Source organism: Ursus arctos, unplaced genomic scaffold (genome assembly GCF_023065955.2).
Source record: "Ursus arctos isolate Adak ecotype North America unplaced genomic scaffold, UrsArc2.0 scaffold_5, whole genome shotgun sequence".
Lineage (NCBI taxonomy): Eukaryota > Metazoa > Chordata > Mammalia > Carnivora > Ursidae > Ursus > Ursus arctos.
This window is the reverse complement of record NW_026623067.1, coordinates 5014009-5038892: the sequence shown is the minus strand read 5'-3', so window position 1 is coordinate 5038892 and position 24884 is coordinate 5014009.

Genomic DNA, 24884 nt, shown 5'->3' with positions numbered 1-24884 from the left:
CTAATTTTATTAATTTGGGTATTTTCTCTATTCTTTTGAATAAGCCTGGCCAGTGGCTTATCGATATTATTTATTCTTTCAAAGAACCAGCTTCTAGTTCTGTTGATCTGTTCTACTGTGCTCCTGGGTTCTACTTCATTGATCTCTGTTCTAATGTGGTTCAACTGCCTTCTCAAGCATGGATTAGGCCTGTTATTCTATTCCAGCTCCAGCTTCTTGAGGTGAGAATACAGAAACTGCATTTTAGATTTTTCTATTCTTTTGAGTGAGCCTTGGATGGCTAAATATTTTCCCCGTAGGACTGTGTTTGCAGTGTCCCATAGGTTTTGGACCATTGTGGTTTCATTCTCATCTGTTTCCATAAAATGTTTAAATTGATTTTTAATTTCCTGGTTTACCCAACCATTGTTGAGCAGGATGGTTCTTAGTTTCCAAGTGTTTGAATTTCTTCCAAATTTTTCCTTGTGATTGAGTTCCAGTTTCAAAGCACTGTGGTCTGAGAATATGCAGGGAATAATCTCAGTCTTTTGGTATTGGTTGAGACCTGTTTGTGACCCAGGATATGGCCTATTCTGGAGAAAATTCCATGTGCATTCGAAAAGAATGGGTATTTTGTTGTTCTGGGGTGTAGTGTTCTGTATATATCTATGAGTTCCATCTGGTCCAGTATATCATTCAAAGCTCTTTTTCTTTGTTGATTTTCTGCTTATGTGATCTGTCTATTGCTGAGAGTGGAGTGTTGAGGTCCCCTACTATTAACGTGTTATTATTTATATGTCTCTTTATTCTGGTTAAGAGTTGGCTTCTGTATCTAGCTGCTCCCCTGTTGGGAGCATATATATTTATAATTGTCATATCCACTAGTTGGATACATCCTTTAAGAATAATATAGTGTCCTTCTGTATCTCTAACTACAGTCTTTACTTTAAAATCTAATCTATCTGATATGAGAATTGCTACCCCAGCTTTCTTTTGAGGGCCTTTGGCATGAAAAATGGATTTCCATCCCTTCATTTTCAGTTTGGATGTATCTTTAGGTTCAAAAGGAGTCTCTTGTAGACAGAAAATGGATGGGTTATGTTTTTTTATCCAATCTGCGACCCTGTGGCATTTTATGGGACCATTTAGGCCATTCACATTGAGAGTGATTATTGAGAGATATGATTTTAAAGATGTCATGTTGTCTTTGAAGTCTTTGTTTCTATAGGTTGTAATTTTCTGTTCTGTATCACTCTTGGGGCCTTTTTACTTTTATAGAACCACCCCTTAATACCTCATGTAGGGCTGGTTTGGTCATTATAAATTCCTTTAGTCTCTGCTGATATTGGAAGGTACTTATCTCTCTATCAATTCTGAATGACATGCTTGCTGGATAATGGATCCTTGGCTGCATGGTTTACTCAGATAGAGCTTTGAAAATACTCTACCAACCCTTCCTGGCTTGCCAGGTCTCTGTAGACAGGTCTGACATAATTCTGATATTTTTCCCTCTGTACATTAGGATTTTCTGAATATCACCATGGCAGACCCCTCCCCCAGAAAGCAGGCTGAAAAATCAAGAAACCCACATTCCTAAGGTCCCTATGTAACAAGAGCACACTGCCTGTGTCCTGGTCAATAATTTGGGCTCTGGACAACCCCGCAAACTCTCCTCATCAGAATGAGGAGGAGGAGAGATCCCCCCCCCAACAAAGAAAATATATAGAGTCTGTGGCCTCTGCCACAGAACTGTTGGATATGGATATAACCAAATTGTCAGAAATGGAGTTCAGAGTAACAATGGTTAAGATGATGTAGAGGCTTGAAAAAAAATACTAACAAAAATATTAACAAGAATATAGAATCTCTAAGGGTGGAAATGAGAGTGAATCTGGCAGAAATTAAAAATGCTATGAATCAATTGCAGTCTAAACTAGATGCTTTGATGGCCATGGTAAATGAGGCAGAAGAAAGAATTAGTGAATTGGAGGATCGGATGGTAGAAGAGAAAATTAAATCAGAAACTTGACTCAAAAAATTCCAATCACGATTATGTAGGTTATAGGAGATTACTGACTCAATGAAACATCCCAATGTCAGAATCATCAGCATCCCTGATGGAGTAGAGAAAGAGAGAGGTCTAGAAGAGATATTTGAACAGATTGTAGCTGAGAATTTCCCTAATTTCGCAAAGGAAACAAGCATTCATGTCCAAGAGGCAAAGAGGACCCCTCTCAAGGTCAATGAGAACAGACCTACACCACATCACATCATAGTGCAATTTGCAAATAATTGATCCAAGGATACAGTATTGAAAGCGGACAGGGGGAAGAACATCCTAGTTGTCCTTTGAACTGTAGCTTGTTTTCTGTGACCCAGGGGAGACAAATCATCTTACACTCCCCAGAATTATCCCCAGCACTGCAGTTGGCAGGATGTTGAGGGTGTGGTTCCTGTGTTCCTTTGTCTTTGTCTCTCTCTGTCTTATGTTGTGCAGACACTGTTCAGTCTGCCCTCAGTTCTTCTTCAGGAGGATTTGCTCTATAAATATGTGTAGACTCGGTGTGTCCATGGAGGTTGTGAGTTCAGTTCTCACCATAGGTGAAGTGAACTAGGTCCCCATCTTGAACTCTTATCTTAATAAATTTACTCAAATTATTCCACTTCTCAGTGTCTCAATTTCCTGACTGTAAAATAGATATTTTATTTCAGGATCCAATAGCCTTACTTGGCTAACTTACCAGGCACACAGTAGGTGCTCATTAAATGTTTCTCTCCTCTCATCCAACACCGTGCTCTCCAAAACAAACATTCCTTGATCATGCAGACAAACTGCTCCTCCCACTCTCAATGTCTGCAATTTCTGAGTGGAGTATGGGAAGACCCACCCTGCTCCTGGGCTTGGCACCTCACAGGTCACTCTGGCAACTTTACCCTTGCCACTTGCTTGCTTTCTCTCCACCTACTCAACTGAGACGTGAACATGCCTTGGTATACCCATCTCTATAAATCCACCTCCTTGGAGGGAGGCTAACCTCAGAACCCATCAAGGTTCATGAATACATTATCAGCCAAGGGAAATGCTGAGCCACTGGGCCAGTCCTCCCAGGGGTTTTAGAAATCCACTCCTCATAGTTGGATTTTGGAGAAAATTTCAGTGGAAGGCCCAGGAGGGTCTTAGTGGTTGAGTAGTGTAGGTTTATCTAAAGTACATCTCTGGATTATGAGGATCACACCCCAAGGAAAGTTTCTATCAATCTGGCAGCTGGAGTCAAATGTGAAATGGAAAGGATAGAAAGAAGTGATAGCTGCTGAGTGCCCAGAGTGGATGCTTCACTGTGCCAGGCCAGTGATAGGACTTTTCTCTGAACCTGGTAACAATTCTACAGACTGGTCATGCTCTTGCATGTCCCTATTTTGCAGATGAGGAAAGTGACATTGGTTGAACTTACCTTAGCATGTAGCTGTGTTATAACATGGTGCATGGAAGGAGTCTATAGAGCCTAGTGGGTGTGGGTTCACATCATAGCTCCACCTCCTTCTAGCTGTGTGACACTGAGTACATTCCTGAACCTCTCTGATTCTCAGTCACCTCATCTACAGCATGGAGACAGCAATGCCTACCTCATTAATGTGTTTGAAAATTGAAATGACATTGCAAACCTAAGATTCTTACCAGTGTTTCTGGCACATGGTAAACACTCAAGAAATACTGTCTGTTCTTAATTTTAGTATTATTGATGTTATTGCCAAAAACCCTGACCTGAAAACGACGGTGTTTAGATTCAAAACTAAATCCACCTGGATGCAAAATGAAAAGAAATAGAACCATATGCATGTTTAGAAACAAAACAAAACAAAACTGTCACACTCTTTCCTTCAAGCTCCTTGGCATCATTTACTAATGCCAGGCATCGTGTTGGACACTGGAAACAGAATAAAGAAGATCATTCTGTTGAGGGGATTATAAGCAAGGAAAGTAAAGTAAATTATATTATTTGTCCCTTTTTTTTTTGCCTTCTTTCCTGGCATGGCCCTCCCGTTGGACCACACTTACTTTTTTTATGAGTGGGCTTGGCTGTATGACTTGCTTTGGCCAATGGAATGTGAATATGCTTGCTGTAAACAGAGAATTTAAATGGCCAAAATTTGGAGTCATGTTCCCAACAAAGGCTATGACGTCTGGGGTCAGAAATGGTCTATGCAGAAATACCTGTGTGAGGTCCTGAAGAGCAGTTGGAAGACAGCGGCTTCTAGCAAGCCTGGGATAGCATCGCTGAGACCGACGGAGAACAAGAGAGAAAGCCACGGATCAGGAAAATAACAGAGGGAGCTTGTTCTTATATGGGTTAAGATGACAGAGGAGTAGGGGACCCCTTTTTCAGCCGGTCCCCGAAGTCGAGTTGAATAGGTATCAGACCAGCCTGAACATCCATGGAATCAGCCTGGGATGCAGGAAGATACATCTGGATCTCTACAAATGAGCATCTTTAGGGCTAAGTATTGAGGTACGAAGCAGGGAGCCGTGAAACCACACACAGATAATGGAAGATAAATGGAAGGGGGAGGGAGCCCCCATGTTCGGGTGCTGGGAAGCGGTAGCCAACTGCACGGGGGAGCGGGTGGACTCCAGGACGGCACCCGCGAGAGAGCAGACAGACCGTGAGAAGGGAGGTGTGCCACCAGACATCTCAAGGAACTCCAGTGTGCTCACTGTCACCAGAGTGTGACTGGGAGCTCTGGCAGCACATGGGGGTGGCTGGTGGCTGGCGGCTGACAGTGTTAGAAACACAAAGGACAGAGATGCGCTGGCCCTGGAAGTGAGGGCTGGGACTCTGGGTGTGGGGCTCACATCCCTGGACGCTGCAGGGTTGAGCAGCACCAACAGAAAAAGAGTTAAAGTGGCCAGAACATCATTGGAGAATGGTCCTCGAACCCTCTGTTCTGTGACAGAGGCTGAGATTCAGCCACTGCTGCTCTGACTCTCAGAACAGGCACCGCAAACGACCAGGGAAAGCCACCAGAGAACAAAAGCCTGGAAATACCAGCTTACAGTGTGCCCATCCCCCCTCGCAGGGGACACGGAGACTCTACACAAACAGGGTTGCCTGAGTATTGGCATGGCAGGGCCTCCCATGGAAGAAAGGCTGAAAAATCAAGAAGCCGACATCCTTAATATCCCTATAAAACAAGGGCGCATGGCCTGGTTCCCGGTCAATAATTGGAGCTGTGGACAAACCCGCAACTTCTCCTCATCAGAATGACAAGAAGGAGAAATCCCCCTCAGCAAGGAAAAGACAATGAGTCTGTGGCCTTTTCCACAGACTAATGAATATGGATATAACCAATTTAACAGAAATGGAATTCAGAGTAACATTGGTCAAGATGATGTTTAGACTTGAAAACAGTATTAATGAAGATGTTAATGATAATATAGAATCTCTAAGGGCGGAAATGAGAGCAAATCTGGCAGAAATTAAAAATTCTATGAGCCAAATGCAGTCAAAACTAGAGGCTCTGAGAGCCAGGGTCACTGAGGCAGAAGACGTATCAGCGAATTGGAGGAGGGGTTAGTAGAAGAAAAAGCTAAAATAGAATCTGGACTTAAAAAAATCCACGCTCAGGAATGTAGGTTACGGGAGATTACTGACTCAATGAAACGTTCCAATGTCAGAATCATCGGCATCCCTGAGGGGATGGAACAAAACAGAGGTCTAGAAGAGATATTTGAACAAATTGTAGCTGAAACTTCCCTAATCTAGCAAGGGAAACAAAAATTCATGTCCAAGAGGCAGAGAGGACCCCTCCCAAGCTCAACCATGACAAACCTACGCAACGTCAAGTCATAGTGCAATTCGTTAAGTATTAGATCCAAGGATACAGTATTGAAAGCGGCCAGTGCAAAGAAATTTCTCACGTACCAAGGCAAAGGCATCAGAATTATGTCAGACTTGTCTACACAGACCTGGAATGAGAGAAAGGGTGGGGGGGGGGCATTTTTAAAACTCTTTCAGAGAAAAACATGCAGCCAAGGATCCTCTGTCCAGCAAGGCTGTCATTCAGAACTGATGGAGAAATAAAGACCTTCCAGAATGGCCAGTCGTTGACTAATTTTGCAACCACAAAACCAGCCCTACAGGAGATATTAAGGGGGTTGTATAAAGGTAAAAAGGCCCAAGAGTGATACAGAACAGAGAGTCACAACCAATAGAAACAAAGACTTTACTGGCAACATGGCATCATTAAAATCATATTTCTTAATAATCAGTCTCATTGTAAATGGCCTAAATGCTCCCATTAAGCATGACAGAATTGCAGATTGGATAAAAAGACTTGACCCATCCATTTGGTGTCTACAAGAGACTCATTTTAACCTAAAGATATATTCAGACTGAAAGTAAAGGGATGGAATACCATCTTTCATGCAAATGGACCCCAAAAGAAAGCTGGGGTAGAAATTCTTATATCAGGTAGATTGGATTTTAAACTAAAGACTATAGTTAGAGACACAGAAAGGCACTATATTATTCCTAAAGGATGTATCCAACAAGTGGAGATAACAATTATAAATACATATGCCCCCAACAGGGGAGCAGCAAGATACACAAGCGAACTCTTAACCACAATAAAGAGACATATAGATAAAAATGCATTAATAGTAGGGGACCTCAACACCCCACTATCAGAAAGACAGAACACCCATGCAAAAACTTGACAAAGAAACAAAGGCTTGAATGCCATACTCGACGAGTTGGACCTCATAGATATATACAGAACACTACACCCAGAACCAAAAAATACTCATTCTATTCTAATGCCCATGGAACATTCTCAAGAATAGGCCATGTTCTGGGACACAAAAAAGGTCTCAACCGATACCAAAAGATTGAAATTATTCCGTGCATATTCTCAGACCACAACACTTTGAAATTGGAACTCAACCACAAGGAAAAATTTGGAAGAAACTCAAACACTTGGAGACTAGGAACCATCCTGCTCAGGAATGATTCAATAAACCAGGAAAACAAAAGTCAATTTAAACACTTTATGGAGACCAATGAGAATGAAAATACAATGCTCCAAAACCTATGGGATACAACAAAGGCAGTGCTAAGGGGGAAATACATAGCCATCCAAGCCTCACTCAAAAGAATAGAAAAATCTAAAATGCAGTTTTTATATTCTCACCTCAGGTAGCTGGAACAGCAACAGAGGGACAGGCCTAACCCACGCATGAGGAAGCAGTTGACCAAGATTAGAACAGAAATCAATGTATTAGAAACCAGGAGTACACTACAGCAGATAAACAGAACTAGAAGCTGGTTCTTTGAGAGAATTAATAAAATTGACAGACCACTGGCAACACTTATCCAAAAGAAAAGAGAAAGGGACCCAAATTAATAAAATTATGAAAAAAAAAGGAGAGGTCATAACTAACAACAATGAAATTGGAAGGATTATTAGAAATTTTTATCAACAGCTTTATGCCAATAAGTTAAGCAATCTGGAAGAGATGCAGGCCTTCTTGGAAACCTATAAACTACCAAGACTGAAACAGGAAGAAATTGATTTTTTAAACAGGCCAATTAATTATGAAGATATTGAAACAGTGATTAAAAACCTTCCAAAAAACAAAACTGCAGGGCCTGATGGTTTTCCGGGGGAATTCTACCAACCATTCAAAGAAGAAATAATATCTATTCTCCTAAAGCTATTTCAAAAAATGGAAACAAGGAAAGCTACCAAACTCATTCTATGAGGCCAATATTACCTTGATCCCCAAACCAGGCAAAGACCCCGTCAAAAAGGAGAATTACAGACCAATTTCCCTAATGAATATGTACGCCAAAATCCTCAACAAGATCCTGGCTAAAGGAATCCAACTGTTATTAAAAGGATTATCCATCATGACCAAGTGGGATTCATCGCTGTGATGCAAGGGTGGTGAAACATTCGCAAATCTATCAGTGTCTTAGATTTTATGCAGAAACAAAAATTCAGAAATCATATGATTCTCTCAATAGATGCAGAAAAAGCATTTGACAAAATACAGCATCCTTTCCTGATTAAAACCCTTCAGAGTGTAGGAATAGAAGATACATTTCTCAATCTCATAAAAGCTATTTTATATAGCCTACAGCAAATATTACTCTCAATGAGAAAAAGCTGGAAGCCTTTCCCTTAAGATCAGGAACACGAAAAGGATGCCCACTCTCGCCACTATTATTCAACATAGTACTAGAAGTCCTTGCAACAGCAATTAGACAACAAAAAGGTATAAAAGGTATCCAAATCGGCAAAGAAGAAGTCAAAATGTCTCACTTTGCAGATAACATGGTACTCTATATGGAAAACCCAAAAGAATCCATTCCCAAATGATTAGAAGTTATAGAACAATTCAGTAATGTGGCAGGATACAAAATCAATGCTCAGAAATCAGTTGTATTTCTATACACGAATAATGAGACTGAAGAAAGAGAAATTAGGGAATCCATCCCATTTACAATAGAACCAAAAACCATACGTTACCTTGGAATTAACTTAACCAGAGACGTAAAGGACCTATATTCTAGAAACTCTAAATCACTCTTGAAAGACATTGAGGAAGACACAAAAAATGGAAAAATATTCCATGCTCATGGATCGGAAGAATTAACATAGTTAACGTGTCCATGCTACCCAGAGCAATCTACACTTTCAATGCTATCCCGATCAAAATATTGATGACATTTTTCAAGGAACTGTAACAAATAGTCCTTAAATTTGTATGGAACCAATAAAGGCCCCAAATCCCCAAGGAACTGTTGAAAAGGAAAAACAAAGCTGGGGGCATTACAATGCCGGACTTTGAGCTGTACTACAAAGCTGTGATCACAAAGACAGCATAGTACTGGCACAAAAACAGACACATAGACCAATGGAACAGAATAGAGAACCCAGAAATGTACCCTCGGCTCTTTGGGCAACTAATCTTTGAGTAAGCAGGAAAAAACATCCATTGGAAAAAAGAAAGTCTCTTCAATAAATGGTGCTGGAAAAATTGGACAGCTACATGCAAAAGAATGAATCTTGACCACTCTCTCACACCATACACAAAGATAAACTCCAGATGGATGAAACACCTCGATGTGAGACAGGAATCCATCAGAATCCTAGAGAAGAACATAAGCAACAACCTCTACGACATCGGCCACAGCAACCTTTTTCATGACACATCTCCAAAGGCAAAAGAAACAAAAGATAAAATGAACTTGTGGGACTTCATCAAGATAATAAGCTTCTGCACAGCCAAGGAACCAGTCAAAAAAACTAAGAGGCAGGCCATGGAATGGGAGAATATATTTGCAAATGATGCTACAGATAAAAGACTGGTATCCAAGATCTACAAAGAACTTCTCAAACTCAATACGTGAGGACAAATAAACAAATCATAAAATGGGCAGAAGATATGAACAGACACTTTTCCAATGATGACATACAAATGGCTAACAGACACATGAAATAATGTTCAAAATCATTAGCCGTCAGGGAAATTCAAATCAAAACCACACTAAGATACCACCTTACGCCAGTTAGAATGGCAAAAATTAACAAGGCAGGAAACAGCAATTGCTGGAGAGGATGTGGAGAAAGGGGATCCCTCCTAAATTGTTGGTGGGAATGCAGGTTGGTGCAGCCACTCTGGAAAACAGTGTGGTGGTCCCTTAAAAAGTTAAAAATTGAGCTACCCTATGACCCAGAATTGCAGTACTGGGTATTTACCCCAAAGATACTGACGTAGTGAAGAGAAAGGCCATATTCAACCCAATGTTCATAGCAGCATTGTCCACAATAGCTAAATCGTGGAAGGAACCGAGATGCCCTTCAACAGATGACTGGGTTAAGAAGTTGTTGTCCATATATACAATGGAATATTACTCAGCTATCAGAAAGAACGAGTTCTCAACATTTGCTGCAACATGGACGGACCGGGAGGAGATAATGCTAAGTGAAATAAGTCAAGCAGAGAAAGACAATTATCGTGGTTTCTCTCATCTATGGAACATAAGAACTAGGAAGATCGGTAGGGGAAGAAAGGGATAAAGAAAGGGGGGGGTAATCAGAAGGGGTAATGAAGCATGAGAGACTATGGATTCGGAGAAACAAACTGAGGGCTTCAGAGGGGAGGAGGGTGGGGGAATGGGATCGACTGGTGATGGGTAGTAAGAAGAGCACGTATTGCATGGTGCACTGGGTGTTGTATGCAACTAATGAATCATGGAACTTTACATCAGAAACCAGGGATGTACTGTATGGTGACTAACATAATGTAATAAAAAAATTAAAAAAAAAGAGATACCTGTGTGTACATACTTTGCTTCCCTTTTCTTTTCTATCAGAGTGGTACCCACCTTAGCGGCTGGCCTTGAGTTCTAGAGGAGTCAGTGTGTGTGTGAACAATGTTGAGTAGGATGGGCCGGTCATTCTTACTCTCAGCTCCTTATGGTTAACCACCACTTTCTCAGAACCTTGGAGACCCGGACCCACCATCTGGAGAATGCAGTGTCTAGTGTGGTGCTGTGGTGACTATGATGCTGAGCTGTACAGTGCAAACATCCAGAAATTCTTCCTTTGTATTCCAATACAACGGTTTATTTAAAGCTGACAAATACCCTGAACCTCATGTAAGTGATGAATCAGCAAATTCTACTCCGGAAACCAATACTATACTCTATGTTAACTAACTTGAATTTAAATTTAAAAAAGAATCTGATTTTTTTAAAGAAGTAACCTAGTTAAAATTAAAGTATATGGGGAACCCTAGAAATATATGGTGAGTCCTTATAAGAAGAGATTAGGACATGGATACAGAAAAGAAAATATGATGAGAACACCCAATGGAAAGGTGGCCACATACGAGCTAAAGAGAGAGACTTCAGGAGAAATCAACCCTGCAGATAGCTTCATCTCAAGTTTCTAACTTTCAGAATTGTGAGAAAATAAATACCTGTGTTTTAAAAATAAATAAACAAACAAATAAATAATAAATAGGATTATAGTAGCAAATTCTATAGCAATTATACAGGTAGTAGTCAGAAATCCACTGTGTATTTATTGTACCAAACTTGCATGGTGAGTATTTTCACACCTTTCTAGACAATCCACTAAAAACTTGAGGTTTCAGTGCATTAGGGAGATAAAGCACACAACAACAATGGAACAACATAACATGACAAGGAACTAATAAATGGGATTGGAGACTACCACACTCTACACTAAAATGCCAGCCATGTGAAGCAGACAGTGATTGGGGGTGTGGACTAACCAGAAGAGGTCACACAGAGAGTTCGGTTTGGGTTGAGTCTTGAGGAGTGCATATTGCAGAGATTGGGAGAAAGAAGAACAGATGGGGGGGCCTAGGAGGGAGAAGGGGCTTTCATGCCTCTCAGGGAATGACTATGATTCATTTAGAGAGAAGGAAGATTATTGGCAGTGTCCAGATTGAGACGTGCAGATGTGCATGCTCTCCTCCCAGGTCCTACCCTCCCAAATGGGAAAACTTCAGTTCTCAATTCAACGTAATTCCTCCTCTGTGATGTCTTCCCTGATTTTCAACAACCAGAGTTCTTTCCTTTGACTTTCATTTTTCCTGGTTCACATACAAGGACATGTGTAAAAGTAATTATTTATGGTTGCACAAACCTTATATTTTGCCAATTCCCATTTATTCATTTATTTTTAAAAATTGAGATATAATTGACATGCCACAGTGTATTCCTTTTGGGGGTACAACAAAATGATAAATGTTTATATTGTGAAATATTCACCACTTAATTCTGATTAACATCTCTCCTCACAGTTACACGTTTTCTTGTGAAAAGAACTTTTAAGGCTTTTTTCATAGCAGCGTTCAAATATACAAAACAATATGATTAACCATAGTCACCATTAACTGGACTCCTCATAAAACCAGTTCATCCGTTTTTCACCACTTAGCTTCTTTTTTTTTTTTTAAGATTTTATTTATTTATTTAACAGAGACAGCCAGCGAGAGAGGGAACACAAGCAGGGGGAGTGGGAGAGAAAGAAGCAGGCTCCTAGCGGAGGAGCCTGATGTGGGGCTCGATCCCAGAACGCTGGGATCACGCCCTGAGCCAAAGGCAGACGCTTAACGACTGTGCCACCCAGGCGCCCCCACCACTTAGCTTCTGTTTCTAAGTCACATATGTCTGTTAAAGTCAGAAGCAGGTATTGGTTCTCTTTTCATTCAAAATGGTTTTGCCCTGTGATTGTAGCCTTTTATCTTCAGTGACAGTAACCCTCTGGTCCCTGGCATGGTCCTTGACAAGCAGTTAAGAGCATCTTCAGCAGACACTGGCAGGGCTGAGTCCCTGTGGGTGCAGGCAGCTGCTGAGCAGGGGCATGGGATGATGAAAACCCAGGCAGGAAGATCACTCTGATTGTGGAGGAGGATTTGCAGCTGGAAAGTAAAGAGGTTCTTACCGTGAAAAAGAGGAGACTTGAGAGCCACTGCTGGAGAGACTGTGAGTCTGATGAAGGAAGCAGAAGTAGACTAGGATCTCTTACAAGGTTTATTCTAGACTGATAATCAATCCTTGTCATGCTTGCACAGTTGAGAATTAAGAAGCCAGCAAAGACTATGCTCATTCATTCCATATGCATTTATTTAGTTGTGTCTACTTTGGCCAACGATGTGTTAGGATATTGGATGTAAGGGATAGGATGAGGTTCCAGATGCTGATATGCTGGTTCTGCCCACAGGAACCTCACACCCAGGGACACAGATTCAAATTTGAGGCCTGTGTGTATCACAGTAGAGATGCATTGATTTATCATGTATGCTTCATGTCACAACATCTTTGAGTACATGTGACATTCCAGGTATTGGCACTGGGTACTCTGTCCTTTCAGTCTGGGGAGCATTATTGTTCTGCTCAATGAATGGCACCTAGATGACCAATGGGGAGGGTCACACAGTTTAGGGCTGACTTACCCTCAAACAGTTCTAGTCATTGTCAGCAGGATTATATAGCACTCCCTCCAGGCACCTGGTGTTACAGAGAGAAGAAATGCCAGGTTTCATCATCCCCTTGTAGAGAAGACTGATGTCTTCAATGTCATGTTATTTCCATGTTGTTTATTTTTCCACTGTTGGCTAATGGCTCAAAAGAAGAAAGATAGAGTTCAGTTGTTTGGAAATTGAAAAGAACTTCCATCTCTTGGTGGAAGTTCTCGCTGAGTATCATATCATAAGTGAAGGAACCAATTCACCAATATATGCGTCCATCTTCATGAGCTTTAAAAATGTCTCCAAGTATTCCCCAGAGTAAATTGTTAAACATGTCAGTCAACATCAAAAATTAAAAAAAAACAGATGGTTCCGAGAGGGCGGTGGGTGGGTGATGGGAGAAAGAGACAAAGGGATGAAGAGTACACATCATGATGAACACTAAGCAAGGTACAGAATCGTTGAATCACTGTACTGTACCCCTGAAAGTATTATAACACTGTATATTAACTCTATTTCAACAAATGCACAGGAAAGCCTATGGCTGACATTTCAATGCAGGGAAACATCTGTCACACAGGTCAGTGGCTCTGCTTCGCTTTTGTTTTCAAAGGTTGCACTAAAAGTAACTAAAACATTCAGAGGTTTCATTTGGCTGTATTTAGATCTAGCCAGATGGCAGCTAGAAAACAATTAGATTAGAAACCATTAAGAAAAGTGAGTTAGAAATCAGTTTGAGGCCAAAACCCAGCGTCCGTCCGTTCCTGAAACTTGTACTCCAACCCACAAGCAGAAAGTGCCTGGTTGTGTTAGGGATGCTAAGCAAACCCTAGGGTGCTGTCAAGGTTTGCTCCTGGCAGTCTTCAGGGGGCAGGCACCTCAGTGTCTGTGGGGCCCCGCAGGGTACTGGAGCAGGTGATGAGGCCTGTGTGTCAAGACGGGAGGATATCTTGGGTTTGTGAAGCCCCTGTGCACATTTTCAGGGAATGTAGGATGATCACTGTCTGGGGTGGGACACCTGGGCATGTCTACAGGGCCTGTGTGATGGATCTCTGCCTTGGGGACATGGAGTTCTTTGTTGCCAGGCCTAACATCTTTTCTTCCCAAAGGAAATCAGAAATCCAGTGGTTAAAATGTACATGCAGAGTAAAGATGGTGCTCGAGGAGTAGGGGTCCCCTAAGTTTGTCTGGTCCCTTGAATACAACTAGAAAGTTATCAAATCATTATGGACACTTGAGAAGTCAAACAGAGATCTGAGGAAAGAAATGCTGGGAGTCTACATGGTGGAGGGGAGAGAGCCTACTTGAGGCGACTACTGCAATGTATTACAGGCACTGGAGCACAAAATCAGAACTTGTAGAAGGCTGCTATGTATGGGATGTTCCCAGATTAACGGTGCTCAGGCGCTGAAGCCAGACAGAACCCCAGATATGACAGCATGGTCTGAGGATCCCTGGAGTCACAAGAAGAATGGGTGGTGCCTTGGTGCCCCAGAGTTCCCAGGCACAGGAGCAGGGAAGCGGGCTGAACCAATGAGTCTAGATGCCTGTTTTCTGCTCTGTGTTGCCATAAACGGCAAACCACCGCATGGTGGTCCAATTGCGCTCCTGGGAGGGGCTTTGCAAAAAGCAGAAGGTTGGGGATACCCCCCTCCCTCCCATGGGAGGGACAGAGTGGGTCTTCACCCTTAGGAGTCTGTCAAATTGGAGAGTTGAAACTCAGTTGTGTGCCTGAGATGAAAAAACAAACAAAAACAAACAAGCAAAGGCAGGGGAAACCAGGGAGACAGAATGGTTAATTTATGTTTTATGAGGGCTCACTGAAGACTGGGGGCATGAATTTCAGCTCCAGGACTAGAGAGTGGGTGCTGCCATATTCATCCTGCCCAACAGGGCTGAAAGCCTATAGGAAGCAAAACAGTGCCACCTACTGGAAGCGGCAGAAGCTCACACCCAGCCCTGCCTCCCTGTGCACTCCAGGAGCTGATCCCCTAGGACAATTCCCCCTGAGAAACAGCTCAAGGCCCCTACCCCAGAAGTGCAGCACAAACAACTCACTCACACCAAGGTTACTGATCACTGAGGGCTGCAAAGTTTCAGCTCTTGGCAAACACAGTATAGAGCATTCTTTGCATTTTATTCTTTTACACTTTTATTATTTTTTCAGTTATTTTCTTTTTTTATAATATTTTTGTTATCTTATGTTAGTCACCATACAGTACATCCCTAGTTTATTATGTAAAATTCCATGATTCATCACTAGCATATAACATCCAGTGCACCATGCATTACATGCCCTCCTTACTACCCATCACCAGCCTATCCCATTCCCCCACCCCCCTCCCGTCTGAAGCCCTCAGTTTGTTTCTCAGAGTCCATAGTCTCTCATGCCTCATTCACCCTTCTGATTACCCCCCCTTTCTATACCCTTTCTTCTCCTGCCAATCTTCCTACTTCTTATGTTCCATAGATGAGAGAAACCATATGATAATTGTCTTTCTCTGCTTGAATTCTTTCACTTAGCATTATCTCCTCCAGTGCTCTCCATGTTGCAGCAAATGTTGAGAACTCATTCTTTTTGATAGCTGAGTAATATTCCATTGTATATATCGACCACATCTTCTTAATCCAGTCATCTTTTGAAGGGCATCTCGGCTCCTTCCTTGATTTAGCTATTGTGGACAATGCTGCTATGAACATTGGGGTGCATATGGCCCTTCTCTTTTCTACATCTGTATCTGTGGGGTAAAGACCCAGTAGTGCAATGGGTGGATCATAGGGTCGCAAAATTTTTAACTTTTTAAGGGACCTCCACACTGTTTTCCAAAGTGGCTGTACCAACTTGCATTCCCACAAACAATGTAGGAGGCATCCCCTTTCTCCACCTCCTCTCCAACATTTGTTGTTTCCTCACTTGTCCATTTTTGCCATTTTAACTGGTGTATGGTGGTATCTCAATGTGGTTTTGATTTGAATTTCCCTGATGGCTAATCATTTTGAACATTTTTTCACGTGTCTGTTAGCCATTTGTATGTCTTCATTGGAAAAGTGTCTGTTCATATCTTCTGCCCATTTTTTGATTTGTTTGTTTCTTGTGTATTGAGTTTGAGAAGTTTTTTTTGTAGATCTTGGATACCAGTCTTTTATCTGTAGTGTTATTTGCAAATAACTTTTCCCATTCGGTGGGCTGCCTCTTAGTTTTTTTGACTGTTTCCTTGGCTGTGCAGAAGCTTTTTATTTTGATGAAGTCCCACAAGTTCATTTTATCTTTTGCTTCTCTTGCCTTTGGAAATGAGTCATGAAAAAATTGTTGTGGCCAATGTCAAAGAGGTTGCTGCCTATGTTCTCCTCTAGGATGCTGATGGATTCCTGTCTGACATCGAGGTCTTTCATCCATTTGGAGTTTATCTTTGTGTATGGTGTGAGAGAGTAGTCAAGTTTCATTCTTTTGCATGTAGCTGTCCAACTTTCCCAGCACCCTTTATTGAAGAGACTTTCTTTTTTCCAATGGATGTTTTTTCCTGCTTCCTCAAACATTAGTAGCCCAAAGAGCTGAGGGTCCATTTCTGTGTTCTCTATTCTCTTCTATTGGTCTATGTGTCTGTTTTTGTGCCACTACCATGCTGTCTTTGGGATCTCAGCATTGTAATATAGCTTGAAATCCGGCAACTTGATGCCCCCGGCTTTGTTTTTCCTTTTCAACAATTTCATGTCGATTTGGGGCCTTTTCTGGTTCCCCACAAATTTAAGGGTTTTTTGTTCCAGTTCTTTGAAAAATGTCATTGGTATTTTGATTGGGATGGCATTGAAAGTGTAGATTGCTCTGGGTAGCATAAACATTTTAACTATGTTAATTCTTCTGATCCATGAGCATGGAATATTTTTCCATCTTTTTGTGTCTTCTTCAATGTCTTTCAAGAGTGATTTGTAGTTTCAGCTTCCTTCGCCAGAGTTTTCCTCTTTGCTCCTTTGGGTGGTGTTCAGTCCTTCATGCTCTTCTCCTCTTCATGGTCCTCACAGGGAAGCCCATCTAACCCCTTGCTTCAGAGAGCACCTCTCTGCTCCTTACTCTTCTCTCCCCTGAGCTCCAGACCCTATGTATCTGCTCCATGATGAGACAGCTCCATCTGGCAGCTCACTCTTTCAACAATAACTAATAGGAACTTCCTGTGTACCAGTGGGGAAAAAATACAGAAGGTTCCTGAACACATTATTATTTTTTTCATTAGTTTTAGGGGGAGAATTTAGTGGTGCATCCATTGCATAGAACACGGAGTGCTTATTCCATCAAGCGCCCTCCTTAAGGTCCATCCCCCAATGACCCCATGCCCTCACCTACCCCCCCTCCAGCAACCCTCAATTTGTTTCTACTTTAGAGTCCTTTACAGTGTGCCTCCCTCTCCATTTTCATCTTATTTTATATTTCCTTCCCCTATGTTCATCGGTTTTGTTTCTTAAATTCCATTTATGAGAGAAATCATATGGTATTTGTCTTTCTCTGACTCACTAATTTCAATTAGCATAATACCCTCTAGTGCTATTAACATCAGTGCAAATGGCAAGATTTTGCTTTTCTTGGTGGCTAAGTAATATTCCATTGTGAATATATAACAAATCTTCTTTATCCAAACTTTTAAAAGATCTGTATTTGCATCCTGCTGCTTATAATACGTTGCAGTAGCCTCCTCTAGCAGACTCCCTCTCCTCCGCTGTATCCTCAGCTATATCACCCCAGATTCACGTCTCCAATCTCCTACCTTCCAAATGGTGGTCCCTTTTCTATTTGTAGAATTCCAGCATCTATATTCTTAGGTCTCTGATTGATTTCTTGGGTGTTAAGAATGGTTTGATAAGTACGTAGTTGTATTTGAAGGAGGAGACAAACTTAACTCCTCCCCCCAGGACTTTCTGATTGGATGCTGGATATGAAGGCTGTGAACCTGGTGATAGGCTGGATTTTGTTGTCCCACTTCTATGAGAGCTGAATGTTGTTCTGGCAACAGGTAATGACTTGTGACACAGCTTCATCCTTTCAGGTATAGGTTTATTGTAGGAAGATGTAAAAACATAATGTCTACCATTTTCTACATTTATATGTAAGCTTGCTGGATGAGTTGAGAGTACTATTTGCTCCAGTGACATGTTGTCTGACGTACCCCACAAGTGTGACTTTTCCTGGGGTCTAATGGCCCACGTCTTCATTAATATCAGTGCCAGTATTTTAGTTAACTCTGAGTAAAACATTTAGGTTTCTACTGGTTGAGTCTTTCAGCCTCACCATGAACTTCACTAAAAATACATCCCAAATGTTTCATCCTGAGGGAAAGTTTACCTGCTTTCTTTTAAAACATGGTTTCCAGGCAATGATGTCAGAAGGGTCACTGAGAAATCCATTGGTCATTGGCCAGCTGAGCTGCCTGCTGATGGCCACCAAATGAGGCCAGTGTGACAAATTCCTGATGACTGGCCAAGGCATGGTGGTGACATCACAAGAAGGCATTGTGATACCCCAGGGCTGTTATAAAAGCACAGCAACAGCCCAGGCTTCACTGAGGAGAGAGGTGGCACTTCAGCCACAGCTCTTCTGGTGCTGTTCCTCGTGTTCTCTGCCCTGTTCTCTGCCCCTCTCTGGGGCAAGCCTCCTGCACACTCCTCCTGCCCCAGGACTCTGGCCAACACTCTGCACACCACCTTCATCTTTGCATCTATCTTTGTGCCCCTCAGTGGTCCTGAGAGTCCTCAAACCTGTACCTGATGACTCCTGGATCCATTTCCCACTGTGAGGATGGCTTGGCTATTCAGGCACACATTCCCATTTGGCACATGGAAGTGGGCCACTGGGAACGAGAGTGCTGTGGATTCTCAGCCACCTGGGCCCCACACCTCTGGGGTCACAAGTGATCTCAGCACAGGAAAGCTGGGCCCATGTCCTGAAGGAGCACTGGACACCCTACTACTCAGGAGCCCTCTAGCCCAGCTCAGCACAGGGCGCATGAGTGTCCTGAACATCCAGCCGACCCAGATGTGCACAATGTGTACAATGCCTCCAGACACCTGGTGGAGAGGGAATTGTAGGAAACAACTAAGTACTGGGAGAAGGAATCACATCACTGGACACAGTGGGAGTTCTTGGAACATACGCCCTCAGACCATGAGCTGTCTGAACCAGCTAAGCAGTGGACAAACTAATCCCCCAGACACGAGCTTGACCAGGAGGCGACACACCACAAACCCTTGGACACAAAAGAACACAGAGAAATTCAGTTCTCAGAACAGAGCACCCATAAGGTGCCCTCAGTATGGGAGCCTCTGAACCCATTCGACAATGGGCAGATTGGTTACACAAACCCTGGAAAGAACATGAGCCCACGTACCACAAACTGTCCAGCACAGTCCATCACAATACATGTGTCCAGAGAAAACCAGGCTTGCCATGTGCCAAGATACCATGAGTCTTGCATCCCAGCTCAGCATTGGGAAAAGTACTCACCTGGACAGAAAGTTCACCAAGTGTCCCTGAACCTAAAGACCAACAATTCAGCTCTCTGCTAAGCCAAGCAGGAACCTTGACAATGGACTCACCACGTGCCCTTGGGCTTGGAGACCATCAACAGCTCTGCACTAGGCCAAGCAGGCATTTGGACAGTGGCCTCACCATGTGTCCTTGTTCCTGGGAAGAAATAACCCAGCTTTGTGCTAGGCCAAACATGTACCTGGGCAGCAAGCTCACCGTGCACTCTTAGATCTTGAAACCAGCAAATTAGCTCTGGACAAGCAGACACCTTGATAGCAGGATCACCATGTGCCCTTTGTCCTGGGGACCAACAACTTAGCTTTCTGCTAGGCCAAAGAGGCATCTGGGCAGAGGGATCACTATGTGCCTTGGACCTGGAGACCAAGAACACAGCTCTGTGCTTGTGCAAGTAGGCTCCTCTACAGTGGGCTCACCACATAGCCTTAGACATGGATCCATCCTCCCCCCTCCCCCGGAAGGACAGAGCACTCAAAAACTGGGCTTGCCCTTGTTCTCAGGCTATTAGTTGTCCAAAACTGCTCAGCGCTACACCCATACTTCCACAGGAACCATGGCCACCTGGGAGCTTTCAAACCAGACACCCTCCATCCCAACTTAACACTCGGCTAAATACCAAGGAGAGACTAGCCTGACCCAAAACCCTCTCACCTTCCAACTCTGCAGAGAAGTGAGCATTTGAGTCACTTCTCACCTGGGACTGACTTCTGCTTGAGGTCCTTGTGGCCTGCTTTCTGGGCATTATTCATTTTGGGGGGAGATCTCTTCCCAAGAAGAAAATGACACCATGCCCTAGAAGATGAAACAGACTAGTGCTTTGAAGACTTTGTATTAAAACTCAGGGCTGGAAATGAGGAGAGGGGATGGGAGGAAGTTGTAGAGGACACCCGGGCCCTGAGCATTGTGGAGTCATTGGCTGAGATCTCCCAGTTGAACAAGAGGTGCTCCAGCCTGGAGGGAGAGGTAGAGGCCTTAAAACAAGAGGCCAAGCAGTGCAGTGAGAGGCAGACTCAGCTCCATGATGTGGAGAGGTTCTTGATTCAAATGAAGATTGCCAAGGAATTGTTGAAAAAGAAAAACAAAGCTGGGGGCATCACAATGTGGGATTTCAAGCTGTACCACAAAGCTGTGATCACAAAGAGAGCATGGAACTGACACAAAAACAGACACATAGACCAATGGAACAGAATAGAGAACCCAGAAATGGATCCTTGGCTCTTTGGGCAACTAATCGTTGACAAAGCAGGAAAAAACATTCAGTGGAAAAAAGACAGGCTCTTCAACAAAGGGTGCTGGGAAAATTGGACAGCTACATGCAAAAGAATGAAACTTGACCACTCTCTCACACCATAAACAAAGATAAACTCCAAATGGATGAAAGACCTCGATGTCAGACAGGAATCCATCAAAATCCTAGAGGAGAGCATAGGCAGCAACCTCTAAGACATCGGCCACAGCAACATTTTTCATGACACATCTCCAAAGGCAAGAGAAACAAAAGAAAAAATGAACTTGTGGTACTTTGTCAAGATAAAACCCTTCTGCACAGCCAAGGAAATAGTCAAAAAAACTAAGAGGCACCCCACGGAATGGGAAAAGATATTTGCAAATGACACTACAGATAAAAGACTGCTATCCAAGATCTATAAAGAACTTCTCAAACTCAATACACAAGAAACAAATAAATCATAAGATGGGCAGAAGAAATGAACACTTTTCCAATGAAGACATACAAATGACTAACAGACACATGAAAAAATGTTCAAAATCATTAGCCATCAGGGGGAAATTCACATAAAAACCACACTGAGTTATCGCCTTATGCCAGTTAGAATTACAAAAATTGACAAGGCAGGAAACAATTGTTGGAGAGGATGTGGAGAAAGGGGATCCCTTCTACATTGTTGGTGGGAATGCAAGTCAACAGATGACTGGATTAAGAAGATGTGGTCCATATATACAATGGAATATTACTCAGCTATCAAAAAGAATGATTTCTCAACATTTGCTGCAACATGGACAGCACTGGAGTAGATAATGCTAAGTGGAAGAGGTCAAGGGGAGAAAGACAATTATCATATGGTTCCTCTCATCTATGGAACATATGAACTAGGAAGATCGGTAGGAGAAGAAAAGGATAAAGAAGGGGGGTAATCAGAAGGGGGAATGAAGCATGAGAGACTATGGACACTGAGAAACAAATGGAGGGCTTCAGAGGGGTGGGGGGTGGAGGAATGGTGTAGGCTGGTGATGGGTACTAAGGAGGGCAAGTATTGCATGGTGCACTGGTGTTATACTCAATTGATGAATCATGGAATTTTACATAAAAAGCTAGTGATGTATTGTATGGTGACTAACATAAGATAATAAAAATATTATTATGAGAAATAAATAAATGAATGAATGAATAAATAAATAAATAAATAAATAAATAAATAATTGCTTTCTAATACAGCTTGAAGTCCCGAATTGTGATGGCTCCAGTTTGATTTTCTTTTTCAAAATTACCCTGGTTATTTTGGGTCTTTTCTGGTTCCATACAAGTTCATGATTGTTGCTTCCATCTCTGTGATACCTCCTGATGGTATTTCGACAGGGATTGTATTGACTGTCTATAATGCTTTGAGTAATATATACATTTTATTAATATTTCTTCTTCCAATCCATGAGCATGGAAAGGTTTTCCATCTTGTTGTGTCTTCTTCAATTTCTTTCATATGTGTTCTATAGTTTTCAGAGTACATCCCTTGAACTCTTCACTTAGGTGTATGCCTCAGTAAATTATACTTTTTGGAATAATTGTAAATGGGATTGATTCCTTGGTATCTCCTAATGCTGCTTCATTGTTAGTGTATAGAAATGCAACTGAATTCTGTACATTGATTTTATAACCTGTGACTTTGCTGGATTCGTTATCAGCACTAGCAGGGTTTGGTGGAATCTTCCAGTCTTCTACACACAGTATCATGTCATCTGGGAAGAGTGAAAGTTTATTTTCTCCCTGCTGTTTCAGATGTCTTTTATTACTTTTTTTTTTTTTTTTTTTTTTTTTTTTTTTTTTGTCTGCTAAGGCTCGGAATTCCAGTACAATGTCCAACAGCAGGGATGAGAGTGGACATTCCTTTTGTGTTCCTGACCTTATGGGAAAAACTCTAATCTTTTCCTCATTGGAGATAATATTCACTTTGGCCTTTCATATGTGGCTTTCAGGATATTGAGGCATGTTCCCTCTATCCCTATATGGTGGAGGGATCTTTTCAAGAAAAGATGCTCTATTTTGTCATATGCTTTTTCTGCTTCTATTGAGATGCATTCACTTCATTTCCAGAGCACTGGCTGGTCGACTGGGCAGGACCCCGCAGCATGGGACTTATTAATGCCTAGGATGGCCCACCCCTGGATGGCCCACCCCAATCATTTTGACAGCTTCCTGTGGTAGCCCTGCCTTCAGTGGCTCAGACCATTGAGGCAAAAAGTCTGCAGGAACACATTGAGAACACTTGAGCCTAGTGCTGGACCTTGGGCAAGTGGACGTGCCCTGACCCTGTCCTCAGGATGGAATGTGCCTTTCCTGCTCCCACAAGTTTCCCTCCAGGATTATAGCCCTGACATAGCAAGGTGCTTTGGAGAGTCTGGGGACTGTGTCTAACACTGGCCCAGTGAAGGCCCTTCCATGATTGCTTAGGATTTTGGCATGGGTGTGTGGAACTCGAGTCACCTTTGGCCACACAAGACGAGCCTCCTAATTAAGTTCCCTTCTATTGCATTACAATGTTTTCTATCTTTTTTTCATTGTTTATGTTTATTAATTAATTAATTTAATTTTTAAAATTATGATATGTTAGTCACCATACAGTGCATCATTAATTTTTGATGTAGTGTTCCATGATTCATTGTTTGTGTATAACACTGAGTGTTCCATGAAATATGTGGCCTCCTTAATGCCCATCACCGGGCTAGCCAGTCCCACAACCCTCCCTCCCCTATAAAACCTTCAATTTATTTCACAGAGTCGACATTCTGTCATGGTTCAGTTTCCCTTCTGTTTACCCGCTCCTCATTTTTCCCTTCCCTCTCCTACCCATCTCCCTGTTATTCCTTATGTTTCATAAATGAGTGAAACCGTTTGGTAATTGTCTTTCTCTGCTTGGCTTATTTCATGTAGCATAATCTTCTCCTGTCCCATACATGTTGCTGCAACTGCTGGGTGATCATTCTTTCTGATGGCTGAGTAATATTGCATTATATATAAGGACCACTTCTTCTTTATCCATTCGTCTGTTGAAGGACATCTTGGTTCCTTCCACAGGTTGGCTATTGTGGACAACACTGCTATGAACATTGGAGTGCATATGGCCCTTCTCTTCACTACATCTGTATCTTTGGGGTAAATACCCAGTAGTGCAATGGCTGGGTCATAGGATAGCTCTATTTTTAACTTTTTGAGGGACCTCCACACTGCTTTCCAAAGTGGCTGTACCAACTTGCATTCCCACCAGCAGTGGAAGAGGGTTCCCCTCTCTCCACATCCTCTCCAACATTTGTTGTTTCTTGCCTTGTCCATTTTTACCATTTTAACTAGTGTAAGGTCAAATCTTAATGTGGTTTAGATTTGAATTCCCTGGTGGCTAATGATGTTGAACATTTTCATGTGTCTATTAGCCATTTGTATGTCTTCATTGGAAAAGTGTCTGTCCATATCTTCTGTCCATTTTATGATTTGATTATTTGTTTCTTGGGGATTAAGTTTGAGAAGTTCTTTGTAGATCTTGGATACCAGCCTTTTATCTGTAGTTTCATTTGCAAATATCTTCTCCCTTTCCGTGGTCTCCCTTTTAGTTTTTTTGACTGTTTCCTTGGCTGTGCAGAAGATTTTTATCTTGATGAAGTCCCACAAGTTCATTTTTTCTTTTGTTTACTTGCCTTTGGAGATGTGTCATGAACGAAGTTGCTGTGGCCAATGTCAAAGAGGTTGCAGCCTACCTTCTCCTCTATGATTTTCATGGATTCCTGTCTCACATCAAGGTCTGTCATCCATTTGGAGTTCAACTTTGTGTATGGTGTGAGAGAGTGGTCAAGTTTCATTCTTTTGCATATAGCTGTCCAAATTTCGCAGCATCATTTATTGAAGAGACTGTCTTTTTTCCACTCGATATTTGTTCCTGCTTTGTCAAACATTAGTTGATAATAGAGTGGAGGGTCCATTTCTGGAGTCTATTCTGTTTCATTGGACCTCATGTCTCTTTTTGTACCATGTTGTCTTGGTGATCACAGTATTGTAGTACAGCTTGAATTCAGGCAACCTGATGTCCACAGATTTGTTTTTCTTTTTCAACATTTCCTTGGTGATCCAGGGTCTTTTCT